Genomic DNA, 13317 nt, shown 5'->3' with positions numbered 1-13317 from the left:
AGATGTTTAATTGAACCAAAGCAAGATTAAAGTACATAAATAAAACTGAAATAATACCTAAATCAGTTAAGCAAATGAAGCTTACAGGAAGTAAAATGCATTAATTAAGACATCTTTAGATGGGAAACGTCAATTGAAGAGATAAGGAGAGATCAATGCAGAACTGAGAAATGTATGTAACTGTGTCCTAGACGCCTTTGCAACCTGAATATGATGGTGGAAGCGGTAGATGAAGCCACGTAGTTCACCCCATTCTATAATTTCACCTTTCTTATTAGTATTTTAGGGAATAAAAATATCGAGCAAGGAAATGCAAGATGCTGTCGCTGGTAGAGGCTCAATGAATCCTGGTACATCAATGCTGTGGTCCTGCTGATCCTTTGAAGTTTGGTGCAAAGAATGAGATGCATAAAACACTAATGTTGTAGCCAGAGAAGTTGTGTCATCACTGGACAAGCTTTGTTCCCTTTTTCCAATTACATATTTTACTTTGGAAATGTTTTGGAACCTAACATCCTTCAGCAGGGCAAGTCCGTGGGCTATGACATGGGATTGCTTCAATATGTCAAATATCTTGTTTTTGTTGTTTCCTGCAGCCTTACACTTTTCAACAAAAAGCTTTGTGCAGGGCCAAACAAGAAACATTGCCTGAATGGAGTGAGTCATTGTCAGGAGCTGACAAATCTGAAAGTCCCAGTTTCTCAAAACAATTCATAATATAATCCTTGTTGCTGCAAATTTTCCAGGAACAATTTCTATGCTTGCACACCACCAAGTTCAATGGGTAAAAGGCTTCCAAGCCACTTCCATTAAACAGGGCTGCAGCCAAAGTCCAGTCCCATTGGCTTGCTGTTCTTTTTCCAATATGTCTTCATTACTTTCCTTCAGATGTACAACCAGGTGAGGTGTTTATCTTTCCTGATTCTATCAATGGCCTTTAGCTTTGATGATTCAAAAGGAAACAGATTTCTATTATTCCTTCCTTAGGAGACAGAAGCATGTCATCTGCAGCCTCTGTTTGTCTTCCCACTGACATCAGAAACATTCACCTATAGGGATACTCCACAAATGATTGCAAGTGACACTATACCAAACCTAAATCAGTGTAAACTTCTGACATGGTTACCATCTATATTTTGCAGCACTTGCAGAAACTCTCACACAGCGGATTATCCCTGTGTTTTTCAAACCTATTTGATTGTAGATTCAGTTTAGTGCACCTGCGTGTGTTGCATGGGACCACCCATGGGTCTATTTATTCCAATCATGTACAGCCTTCTCTATTGGCTGCTCATTAAGCAGCTGAGCCTTGTGGGTTTCAATGCACACTTTTCCAATGACCTATTTAATATCAGATGTAAGACTAAACATGTCAAATTTGCTTAATTTGACATGGTCCTACTGCACCTGTATGGTCAGTTTCACAGTTCTGTGTGTCACCTTGTTTGCCAAGTTAGTGATAATGCTGCACAGTATCCCACATTAGGTATTTGAATGTTTTCCCATTTTTTAGCATGAACTCCTGTAAAAGCGAAATAAGCTAATTGGTCATTTAAGAGCTGTTGCTAAAGTGGTAGAATACACAAAATGTCCAGATGCCTAAAATACAGGCAATCTAAGGCCCTAACAAACTTGTCTTTGATCTCCATATTACAGAGCTTTCATGTTAGATAAGACCTTAAATGTGGATATATACACATCTTATATACGTTAGTAATGGTTGAAAATCTTTGTTGTGCTTTTAGACAAAGAGTGTCCACCTAAGCAGTGCACCATCCTTCTCCACCTGTTCAATTCTTAGAAATTGTTAAATCGTCATAAGTAGAAAATTAACTCTCTGGTTTGATTATATTCAAATTTTGTTACTGGAAGTGTGTTTTTAATATCTCTATAGCTAGCATATGCCAGCGGGTGCCATAAATCATTTAATTGGAAAAGGAACAGAGACATTTTCTGGACAAAGAGAGAGAAAGCATATCTTAACATTTGCTTTACAAATTAGTGTCCAAGACTAAAATAGTAACTGGACAAAATACCACATCCTATTATAAGTGAATTGCCAATTTTGTATTACAATGTGGGTTCAGTGTCTTGGGGGGAGGCAGCATATGGCCAAGTTTAGCAATGAACGGCCCAGTGGAGAGCAGAGACGCAGTCTAGTCTCTCCACGGGATCCTTCATGACACGGAAGTTGTCACAGGGATGGGATTGGTGGGAGGAAAGCATGGGAGGAAGTTAGGGGAGGGCTATATATAGTTAGGTCAGGGGAGGAGTCAGCCTGTTCTGGGCTTAGCCAACTGCACTGCGGGAAGTTGGCGGTCATGTAGAAGGTTACGGACAGGGTAATTTATTTTACTGTCACGCGACATTGCTTCGAGCCATGACGCGGAGGTGGTCCATGCTTCGCATGTTATCCAAAGCCGACCGGCTGACCTGCTCAAGCCTGGTGTCCTCGACCTGGCCTGGGTGGTTTTGGAGCACCCCAGGTGATCCGCAGCCGGTGGCGTGGTGGTGGCAGTCACCAAGTGCCGCATGCCGGGGCCAGAAAGCAGGGAAAAAAGGTGCTAAGGGTGAGTGGATGCTGTACATCTGCACCCCTGAAGAGCGGGAAGGCCTTAGTGGGCCCAGACACAGCTAGCGAGGCCCCAGGTCAAGGGGGGCAGGGCCACAAGAACAAGGCATTCCTGGGCTGACAGGAGAGCTAGTATAGCAGGCCTCTGAGGCCATGGAGGTCACACAAGAGGGTGAGGGGACTCTGGAGAAGGCAGGGGAGGGACACGCCTCTGGATCTGTCCTCCAGGCGGGTCAGAGGTGTGGGCACTGTGGCAGGCAGAGCTGTGTGGCACAAAAAATGTCCAACAAGTCGAAGCATGGGGCTGGGCAGGAGTAGGAGGCAGACTTTCTGGTTTGGTGTCCAGTTACTAAGGTGGCTGGGGTTTGTCAGAGGGGCCCCCGAGGCAACAGGCAAGTCACAGAGGAAGTGCAGCAGGGGGTCAGCACAAGACAGACAGGGGCCACTGATTGGTCATCAGTGGACATTGAAGCGAGGATTAGGGAGCAGTATAGACTGGTGCCAGAGACTGAGGACAGGTGGGCCCAACTGTTCCGGGACAGAGATGAGGCTCTGGGGCAGAAAGGACAAGTAAAAAAGAAGTCAAGTGTGGTGGGGGCAGTGGACGTGGATGTTTATGGGGCAGATCAAGGCAGTTGGGTATGAGTGCCTAATAAGGAGAAGGGAGATGAGTAGGAGCCCTGTGCAGCTGGTGGGTCTGGCAGTGCGAGAGGTGCACGTGGCAAAGGTGGCCAGGTATTGCATGGAGAGGGGGGCCAGTAGGTGAGGCTGGCAGAAAGTTGGGCATGCCACTGGGCGCAACACGGCCTCTGGCCATTCGTCTGAAGCAATAGGGGGGTTGTCAGCAGCCTTCTCTACTTCGCGGGACCGGGCGAGGCTGATGCCATGGGGGAGATGGCGCGGAGGACTGGCGTAGACGTGCGGATGTGGAATGTGCAGAAGGGAGGTATGCAAGGGAAGACGATGATGTGGAGGAGTTCATCTATGAGGATGACAGAGATGAGTGGAAGAGTGGGAGGTAAATGAAGATTAGGTGAGCATGGCAAAAGGGTTCAGAAGGGGTGCAACAGCTGCACAACCCCCTCTTCATTTACAGGGTGCAAAGAGGATGGCAAGTACATAAGAGGGCACACACAAGAATAACAGGGCAAGAAGCTGTTACAGGAGAAGGACACACAAGAACAGGGGCTGACAGGTAAGGGTGAATGGTGGTCAGCTTGCAAGCATACCCTATTACAAGTCAATTGGAGATGAGGATGGGTCTATTTATGATTTGGCGGGTGCAGCAACAGCGCAGGCTGTATGTAATTGGCTTATCCATGATTGCTATGCCTAAACTTTCCCTTTTCTTACATGTAAGGCACCCCTAAGGTAGGCCCTAGGTAGCCCCAAGGGCAGGGCAGGGTGCAGTGTATGGTTAAGGTAGGACATATAGGTGGTCATTACAACCCTGGCGGACAGTGCGGTAATACCGCAAACAGGCCGGCTGACAAAAAAAGGGAATTATGACCGTGGCAGAAACCGCCAACATAGACAGCCACTTTAACACTCCGACCGCCACGGCGGTACAGACAAGCAGCGCGGTATTACAGTATTACAACCTGCCAATCCGCCACTGTTTCCGGGGCTGATTCACCGTGGATAAAAACACGGCGGAAACAGCTTTTGCAATGGGAAAACGCTCACCTTAACACACTCCACGAGGAAGGAGGACACCGTGGAGCCCGAACTACAAATACTCCCTGCCCTTGTCTTCCTGCTCGTCTACGAACACCAGCAACGGCGGCGCCGAAGACAACGGTGAGTACTGCACCGACGACATAGGGGGGGGGAGGCAAAAGTCAGGGACACACACACACAAAACCCCCACCCCCACCCTCGCACATTACAACACACACACCAATGCATTTCCAAACATCACAGTAACAACCCACAACCCCCCCCGGAAGAATGCAAAGACAAAAGGAAATCAGTTCAAACATTGTAATGTATCACAATACAGTTACCAAGGGCCAGATGTATCAAATTATTTTGCACCCGCAAACGGCGAAATCGCCCGTTTGCGAGTGCAAAATCGTGGTCTGCAATGCATCAAAGGCATTCGCAGACCACAAATTAGAACTCGCGAAAATTTCGATTTTTGCGTTGCGACCTGGATTTTGCAAATCGCAATTTGCGATTCGCAAAATCCAGGTTGCAAGGCAATTCTGCAAAAAATCGCAAATTGTGATTTTTCGCAGAATGGTATTTTGCACATGCAAAATACCATTGTCTGCAACCAGGTGGTAACCTGGTGCAATATTTAAAAATGCAGTAAAACTTCATTTTTTAATGTAATATGTAAAGCACACATGCCCTTTTGGCATGTGTGTACTTTACATGGAAAAAAAAAAAATTGGGGTGCAGGAGAGGGGGCCTTAGGCCCCCAGCACCCTGCCCTTTTGCATTTCCCAAATTGCGATTTCTGGTTCAGAAATCGCAATTTAGGAAATGCAAAAAATTCACAGCAATGGGCCAACAGCTGCGAATGGGGCCAGTATCGCAATTTGAGATTGGGTAATTGCAATTGCGATTTTTAAGAAATCGCTATTACCGATTCACAAATGTGATACATGGCCCTTTGCGATTCGGTAATAGCGATTTCTTAAAAATCGCAATTACCGAATCGCTATGGGCCAGAATCATACATCTGGCCCCAAATATATACAGATATATATACACAATCAAAATATTATACATTACGAGAAGTAGTGCAGGTATGCACATATCAATGTCCGTGCACCACTGGGCCCAAAATGCATGGGCGAGGCCCACACTAGATACCTGTCCACAAACGGAGAGAACATTGGAGGGGCATCAGATAGAAATACAACAGGCACCTCAGGGGGAACGGTAGGGGGGGGCACCTCAGCCGGATGAGTGCACCACGCCAGATTCACGACGGGGCTCCATGCCCTTTGATGTATCCTGGAGAGTGCAAAGCCACAGTCTCACAAGTCTCTACAGTGGGTGGTTTGCCCACTGTACCATCCTGGGGAGTGCAAAGCCACAGTCTCACAAGTCTCTACAGTGGGTGGTTTGCCCACTGTACCATCCTGGGGAGTGCAAAGCCACAGTCTCACAAGTCTCTGCAGTGGGTGGTTTGCCCACTGCTGTATCCTGGGGAGTGCAAAGCCACAGTCTCTCAAGTCTCTACAGTGGGTGGTTTGCCCACTGTACCATCCTGGGGAGTGCAAAGCCACAGTCTCACAAGTCTCTACAGTGGGTGGTTTGCCCACTGTACCATTCTGGGGAGTGCAAAGCCACAGTCTCTCAAGTCTCTACAGTGGGTGGTTTGCCCACTGCTGTATCCTGTGGAGTACAAAGCCACAGTGTCTCAAGTGGATAACAGTCTCCACTGGTTCTGGAGGGGGACTGGTGCCCAGAGTGCTTCATCCTGTTAAGGACAGACCGAGTGGATGCATGTCTCCACTGGTTCTGGAGGGGGAATGGTGCCCAGACTGCATCAGGCTCCCAGTGACGGTTCCTGTTCCGTCACTGTCCCAGCTGCACATGGGATAACGATGCTTGATGTGGCGGGTTTTTTCCCTGTCCAGCAGTGCTTTGGCATGTCGGTCTTTGCCCTGTTGAGCGGTGCTTTGCCCTGTTCAGCAGTCTTCACCATGGTGGTCTTTTCCCTGTTCAGTGGTGCTTTGCCATGGCAGTCTCTGACCTGTTCAGCGGTGCTTTGCCCCATTCAGCGGTGCTTTGCCATGGCGGTCTCTGACCTGTTCAGCGGTGCTTTGCCCTGTTCAGTGGTCTTCACCATGGCGGTCTTTTCCTTGTTCAGCGGTGCTTTGGCATGTCGGTCTTTGCCCTGTTGAGCGGTGCTTTGCCCTGTTCAGCGGTCTTCACCATGGCGGTCTATTCCCTGTTCAGCGGTGCTTTGGCATGTCTGTCTTTGCCCTGTTCAGCGGTGCTTTGCCATGGCGGTCTCTGACCTGTTCAGCGGTGCTTTGCCCTGTTCAGTGGTGCTTTGCCATGGCGGTCTCTGACCTGTTCAGCTGTGCTTTGCCCTGTTGAGCGGTCTTCACCATGGCGGTCTTTTCCCTGTTCAGCGGTGCTTTGCCATGGCGGTCTCTACCTTTTCAGCGGTGCTTTGCCCTGTTCAGCGGTGCTTTGCCATGGCGGTCTCTGACCTGTTCAGCGGTGCTTTGCCCTGTTCAGCGGTCTTCACCATGGCGGTCTTTTCCCTGTTCAGCGGTGCTTTGCCATGGCAGTCTCTGACCTGTGCATTGGTGTGTGGCATGACGGTCCCTCATTGCCCAGCGGGGCTGTGGCTGCCGAGGCCCTCCTGGGCACTGACTCCGGCTGTGGTCTTCTGACCAGTGATGATACTGCTGCCCTCCTTGGCACTGACTCCGGTGGTGGTCTCCTGACCAGTGACGATACTGCTGCCCTCCTCGGCACTGACTCCGGTGGTGGTCTCCTGACCAGTGACGATACTGCTGCCCTCCTGGGCAATGACTCTGGCGGTGGTCTCAGGACCAGTGACGACAGTGCTGGCGGTGGCGTACCGGCCGCCGGGGAGGATGGCGCCCTTCTCCGCCGTGTTGCTCTTCCCAGACTGTGCAGACTTCCTCTGGCCCTTCACCACCTTTGGAGGAGTCACAGCTGACTCAGCACTCCCCCTGGGACCCTTGTGAGCAGGTTTTCCGCCAGGAGTCTTCACCCTGTCCCATCGGCCACTTTCCAACTTGAGGTGCTTTACAGGGGGTGGACTGGCAGTGCTTTGGCTCCGTGTCACACTGGCTGCCCTGGTGGCCGGTGCACTCCACACACCTTTGACACGCACCACTGGTACTGGACTTTTTTTGACTGAGGTGCTACTACGGGACCTATCAATTGGAGGTGTGGGGGTGGGGGCAAAGAGGCCAACGTTGCTGAGGAAGAGTTGCTGACGAAGACTGGGATGGGTAGCTGGAGGGGGTCTGGGAGTGGAGGAAGAGGAAGTGGTTGTAGGAGGTGTAACTTTAGGTGATTTGGGTGCAGGTGCAGGTACTGGAGGCTGTCGTGAGGTGGATGGATGTTGGGTGTGTGAGTGGCCGCATTTGCGTACTTTGGGAGGGGGCGTCACTGACACACTGGGAGTGGACACAGGGGACGTGTAAATGGTAGTGGGGTGGTGAGTGCAGGTGAGCGGGGTGTGGTTCTAGGTGTTCTGGTGCGAGTCCTAGTGCCTGTAGATGTAGTGCACGCAGGTGAGAGTGTAGACGACACTGGGAGGGAGGAGGGAGAAGACGAGAAGGGGGACACAGTGGAGGCAGTGGATGTTGCTGTGTCTGTATGTGGGTGATGCTTGTGTGAGTGCCTGTGGGTTGTGTGGTACTTAGGTTTGCCTGAATTACTTGTGTTTGTTGAGGTGTATGCATGCTTTTCTGATGGTGTGCTTGGGATAGGCTGGGGTACAGGGGATTGGGTCTGGGTGGAGGAAGTTGGAGGGGGGAGGCTAGACACAGGGACAATGGCTGCCATCAGTGCTGAGGCCAGAGATTGCAGGGTTCGATGAAGGGCAGCCTGACCAGTATGAATGCCCTCCAGGAATGCATTACTGTGTTGCAACTCCCTTTCAACACCCTGGATGGCATTCACAATGGTAGACTGCCCAACAGTGAGTGACCTGAGGAGGTCAATGGCTTCCTCACTGAGGGCAGCAGGGGTGACAGGGGCAGGGGCTGAGGTGCCTGGGGTGAAGGTGATGCCCACCCTCCTGGGTGAGCGGGCACGGGGTGAACGCTGAGGGGCTACTGGGAGGGCGGTGCTGATAGGGGAGGTGGCGGCTGTATCTGTAGAAGAGGGGGGCACAGATGGTGCCGCCACCACAAGGGAGCTCCCATCGGCGCACGAGTCCGTGTCGCTGTTTGGTGATCCTGTGACCGACGTGAAGCTCCCCTCGCCCTCCGTCCCACTGGTGTATTCAGAGTCTGTGGTGTGGCCCTCCATGGCCATGTGGGATGCAGCTCCCTCGTGCTACGGTGCCACTGTACCTCCGCCTGAGGATGCTGATGCACAAAAGAACAGGGAGAGCAGAAAAAGGGGGTGAACGACACAAGAAAGACAGGTTGAGTGCATGGCTTACCGCTACCGTTGGCGGACAATGCAGACACAGCAGCCCTTGCACTATGCTGCGCTCTTGGCCTCTACAGATGGAGTTCCTGGGATCTGGCCTACATGGCTATGGTGGACATCTGCACACGTAGATGTCACAGGGGCATGTATACCTATACTTGGCACTCTACTGAGGTGGGGTGGAGTGATACATGGCCTGCATTACGGAGGGGCCTAGCCTACGGAACTCGCCCTGGCCTAGGGAAACCCACAGACCTCCTCCCCCACCCAGACCCCTCCATTGCGCGCAAAGTCAGCAGAATGATCTTTGACTCACCCCCTTGTGTCTGCTGTGATGCCCTCAAGCGCCCATCCAACTCAGGGTAGGCCACCGCCAGGATCCGGAACATCAGGGGGGTAATGGTGCGACGTGCACCCCTCCCACGTTGGGAGGCCATCCCCAGCTGAGCCTCCGCCGTCTTCTTGCTCCAGCGGCGAATGTCCTCCCATCTTTCGATGGCACGCCAAATATCCTTCTTCTGGTGGGCGCTGACCTACATGACATGTACAGGGAAAGAAGAGAAGTCATTACCAACTGCACCGTCGAAGTGAGTGGCCTACATCCCTGCCCTTGCCATGTGGCACATGCATTCACAGTCCTTCATGCTCGCAGAATTGTTCCCCCTTCCTTTTTAGAACCAGCCCTCTCCACCCAGGCATAGCCCATACAACTTGCAACCTATGTACTCACCTGTTGGTCTGGAGGACCATAGAGTAGCGTGTACTGGGGGAGGACCCCGTCCACGAGCTTCTCCAACTCCTGTGCAGTGAAGGCAGGGGCCATTTCCCCAGATGCACGTGCCATTGTCTCTTCCAGACCGAGGTCACAGAAGCACTTGCAGTATAGGTCCTCTCCTGTCAAAGATCAGGTATCGAGTGATTCAACAGATAGAAAATGGCGCTCACTTCCGCAGCGGTGACGTCCGCGGCGGTGCATATCATCACCGCCGGCGCACTTCGTCATTGGCTCCTGGGACCCATAGGGTCCAATGTTAACCAATGCAGCATTGCGCCGCGGTCTTCGACCGCCTACCGCAATTGGTGTACAACGCCAGCGCAGTTACCTCACATCCAATTGTCCCAGTTTAGAGGTCAGGCAGCCGCCATTTCAGGGGCCCACAGGGCTTCATTTTCAACTGTGTCACACATAGCTAGGCCTGGACTCAACACACTTACAGACAACTTTTTGGATTATGTTTCGTGTTCTGTGTAGCTGTGGGTACATACCTCTGAGTAGCTTGACTCTGTGGTTGCTTTTGTCCTTCATAGGCACCGTCAGCTGGGACATGTGAGGAGATGGCGGAATCCTCCGGTGTACCGACCGCTGGTGAACCTGTTGACAATGGAGGAGCGACATTTAATCATCACCTACAGGTTTGACCGTGCCACAATCCAGGAACTGTGTACCCAGTTGGAGCCAGACCTGATGTCAGCAATCCGCCATCCCACAGGAATCCCCCCTCAAGTGCAGGTGTTATCAGTGCTCCATTTCCTTGCAAGTGGGTCATTTCAAACAACAGTGGCCATGGCATCAGGGATGTCCCAGCCTATGTTTTCCAACGTGTTGTCCAGAGTGTTGTCTGCCCTGCTGAAACACATGAGGAGCTACATCGTTTTCCCTCAAGTGGAGGATTTGGCTACTGTTAAAGGTGACTTCTATGCCCTTGGACATATCCCCAACATCATAGGTGCCATTGATGGGACCCATGTAGCTCTGGTCCCCCCCACAGGAGTGAACAGGTGTACAGGAACCGGAAGAGTTATCATTCCATGAATGTACAGATGGTATGTTTGGCAGACCAGTACATCTCCCAGGCAAATGCTATGTTCCCTGGCTCTGTGCATGACACCTACATCCTGCGGAATAGCAGCATCCCTTATGTGATGGGTCAACTCCAGAGGCACTGTGTGTGGCTATTAGGGGACTCTGGTTACCCCAACCTGTCATGGCTACTGACCCCAGTGAGGAATCCCAGGGCAGAGGAACGCTACAATGAGGCCCATGGGCGGACTAGGAGGGTGATCTAACGCACCTTTGGCCTCCTGAAGGCCAGGTTCAGGTGCCTCCATATGACAGGTGGTTCCCTATTCTACTCACCGAGGAAGGTGTGCCAGATCATCATGGCCTGCTGTATGCTTCACAATCTTGCTTTGCGACGCCAGGTGCCTTTTCTGCAGGAGGATGGTCCAGATGACGGTGTTGTGGCAGCTGTGGAGCCTGTGGACAGTGATGAGGAGGAAGCAGAGGAAGAAGACATTGACAACAGGGACTCAGTCATACAGCAATATTTCCAGTGACACACAGGTGAGAACACTTTCTTGACTACTACAAGTACTTTCACACTTGTACCTCTATCCTGTATGTCAATTTCAACCAGTATTTGGTAACTGAGTTGTACATGTCCATTACGGTTTCACAGGTGTGGTTACCAATGTGTGTCATCTGCTTGCATCCTTCATGGACTTGTGATGTGTGACATAGGTATGTTGACATTACTATTGAGAACGGATTTTGTCACTGTCACGGCTAATACACATTTTCTAAATCACAGACTGACTCCAGATTGTTTTGTGCTTCAAGGGTGTTTATTGAAGTGCTAATTATTGGAGGGGGTGGTAAAATGGTGAGGGGTGATGGTGGAGGAATGTCCATGGCAGAGTCCAGTCTATTAGTCTCACAGGTGCACTGCCCATATGGGTATAGGAAGTGGAGCTGGGGCAGTTCCAATATGGACAGGGTTACAAAGTGAGATCGTGGGATGACAATCAGGGTGGTCTTATTTCTTGGCGGGGGTCTTGCCATCGAGCTCTGTCCTGTTCCTGGATCTCAGAGACCGCTTGTGGGGTGGTTCTCCCTCTGCAGGGGGTGGGGTGCTGGTGTGGTGGTCCTGTGGCAGGGCGTCCTGTCCACTAGCGCCGGCGGAGGTGGTGGACAGGTCCATGCTAGTGCCAGGGGCCCTTTGGAGTGCCACGGTGTCCTTCATGGTGTTCTGTATGTCCTTCAGCACCCCTACGATGGTGCCCAGGGTGGAGCTGATGGTTCTGAGTTCCTCCCTGAACCCCAAATACTGTTCCTCCTGCAGGCACTGGGTCTCCTGAAACTTGGCCAGTACCGAAGCCATCTTCTCCTGGGAGTGGTGGTATGCTCCCATGATGAAGGAGAGGGCCTTGTGGAGAGTGGGTTCCCTTGGCCTGTCCGCCCCCTGTCACACGGCAGCCCTCCCACTTCCCCTGTGTTCCTGTGCCTCCGTCCCCTGGACCGTGTGCCCACTACCACTGTCCCCTGGTCCCTGTTGTTGTTGGGGTGGTGGGATATCCTGGGTTCCCTGTAGTGGTGGACACACAGCTGATTGACGTGTCCTGGGGATGGAGGTATGGGCCCGCTGGGTGGGTGCTGTGCTGGTGTTACCAGAGGGTGGAAGGTCTGTGTTGGGCTGTGCCTGTGCGAGGGGAACCGACTGTCCCGAGGCCCACGATGGTCCGGGCTGGTCATCCGGATCCAGTTGGCCAGAGCTGCTGTCATCACTGTGGGGCTCTTCTGTGGGTGGGGTAGAGATGTCTGGACCCTCCTGTCTGGTGACGTTGGGTAGTGGTCCTGCAGGGGTGTAAAAGCATGATTATTGCATCTGTGTGTGTCATGGTGTGCAATGGGTGGGTGAGCGTGTACCCCAGTGCTAGCATTCCTGTGTGGGGGCTTGTGTGATGATGGTTGAGGGGGTGTTATGGGTATGTGCAGTGGGCATGCTTTATTGAGGGATGTCCATGTTTTGTTGTGTCATGCAGGACTTGGTGTTGGGATGGATGGTTTGTGTTATTAGTACATTAGTGAGGAGTTGGAGTGATAGGGGAGGGGGTGAGGGTGGGGGTGTGTGATAGTATGCAGGTAGGGTGGGGGATATGATAGTTAAGATTTGACTTACCAGTGTCCATTCCTCCACCGACTCCTCCGAGGCCCTCAGGATGCATAATGGTCAAGACCTGCTCCTCCCATGTTGTTAGTTGTGGGGGAGGAGGTGGGGGTCCACCGCCAGTCCGCTGTACCGCGATGTTGTGCCTGGAGACCACGGAACGCACCTTCCACCTCTTCCTGATGTCGTCCCGATTTCTTGGGTGCTGTCCCACTGCGTTGACCCTGTAGACTATTCCTCGCCATAGCTCCATCTTCCTAGCTATGGAGGTGTGCTGCACCTGTGATCCAAATAGCTGTGGCTCTACCCGTACGATTTCCTCCACCATGACCCTGAGCTCCTCCTTGGAGAACCTGGGGTGTCTTTGCCATGCCATGGTTTGGTGTAGGTGATGTGTGGGGTGGTGTATGTGGTGATGAGTGGGGTGATGTGTAGTGGTGTGTGGTGTTTTGTGCGTGGATGTTGTGTACGTGATGGTGTTGTGTGCCTCTGTGTGGTGGGGTTGTCTATTCTGTGCTCTCTCTCTGGCTTTCATCAATAATTTTTGGTCGTAGGGGTTTGTGGGTGATGTGGGTGTGTGTTTTATATTGTATTGGGTGTGTGGGAGTGGTGTTTGTATGTGTATCAGGTGTGTGTATTTCGAATTGTCCAATGTGGCGGTGTTTTGGAGATGTGTGTGTATTTTGAGCG

Source organism: Pleurodeles waltl, chromosome 1_2 (assembly GCF_031143425.1).
Source record: "Pleurodeles waltl isolate 20211129_DDA chromosome 1_2, aPleWal1.hap1.20221129, whole genome shotgun sequence".
NCBI lineage: Eukaryota > Metazoa > Chordata > Amphibia > Caudata > Salamandridae > Pleurodeles > Pleurodeles waltl.
The sequence above is the reverse complement of the archived record's forward strand: the minus strand, read 5'-3'. Positions refer to the sequence as shown.